Source organism: Penaeus monodon, chromosome 33 (genome assembly GCF_015228065.2).
Source record: "Penaeus monodon isolate SGIC_2016 chromosome 33, NSTDA_Pmon_1, whole genome shotgun sequence".
In the NCBI taxonomy this organism is placed as follows: Eukaryota; Metazoa; Arthropoda; class Malacostraca; order Decapoda; family Penaeidae; genus Penaeus; species Penaeus monodon.
In genome coordinates, this window is record NC_051418.1 from 30333622 (window position 1) to 30334696 (window position 1075).

General features: G+C 51.5%; 1 protein-coding gene across 2 annotated transcripts in view; it reads right to left on the minus strand.

Annotated features, from left to right (window-relative positions):
- LOC119594363 (neprilysin-1-like) overlaps positions 1 to 1075 on the minus strand; it is a gene marked incomplete in the record, with an annotated part of 114752 nt that overhangs the window by 16171 nt on the left and 97506 nt on the right.

Here is a 1075-nt window from a genome sequence, read left to right on the forward strand (position 1 = left end):
ATCTAGTGGGTAAAGAGTGGGTCGGGATGGACTGAAGCGTGGGTTAAACTGGGTGGCTTAAGGTGGGCCTAAAAAGGTTGATTGGGTTGAAAAGGCTGAAATTGGACGCGTAAAGGTGCGTGGGTTAGATTGAGTGGGTAAGATGGGGTGGGTCTAAAAGGGTGGGCAAACTGGATTGGGTGGGTTAGGCTAAAGATGGGCTAAATTGAGTGGGTTAATTTGACTGAGTTTAAAAGAGTGGGTTGGTTATCCTGGAGTGGGCATGAGAGGGTGGGTTAGGTTGAGTGTGTTAGGGTGGGTGAGTAAATTGTGAGTAAGTTGGGCTGGTTGGGTTTAAAATAATGGGTGGGTTAGGTTAAGTAGACTAGGCTGAGTAAGTTCGCGTGAGTGGGTAAAGATTGGGTTTAAAAAGCTGGGTGGGTTAGGTTGAGTGGGTAAGGTAGAGGTAGGGTATAGAAGGGGAGTAAGGGTGAGATTAGGTGGAGCAGGGTGTAGGTGGTTGAGTGGGAATCAGGGTGAGGGGGTTGTGGTTCAGGGTGGGTAGATGTGGTAAGTAGGGAAGGAGCAAGGGTGTGGTGGGTTAGGGTGAGTGGGTAAAGATAAGTGGATAAGGGTGAATGGGCAAGGGTGAGTGGGCAAAGGTGGGTGGTTAGTGGAGAGTGGGTGACAAGGGTGAGTGGTTAGGTGAGTGGTAAGGGTGGAGTGGCAAGGTAGGGGTAGGGAGAGTGGGCAAGGGTGAGTGGGCAAGGGTGAGTGAGCAAGGGGTGAGTGGGGCAAGGATGGGTGGGTTAGGGTGAGAGGGCAAGGGTGCGTTGGTTAGGATGAGTGGGCAAGGGTGAGTTGGAAGGGTGAGTGGGCAAAAGTGGGTTGGTTAGGGAGAGTGGGCAAGGGTGGGTTGGTTAGGGTGAGTGGGCAAGGGTGGGTTGGTTAGGGTGAGTGGGCAAGGGTGGGTTGGTTAGGTGAGTGGGCAAGGGTGGGTGGGTTAGGGTCTTAGAAAATTCGGTGGCAAAACGGCAAACCAGTGATAAATAATGATAAAGGCCGTGATGAAAAATAATAGACTGTAAAGGAAGTG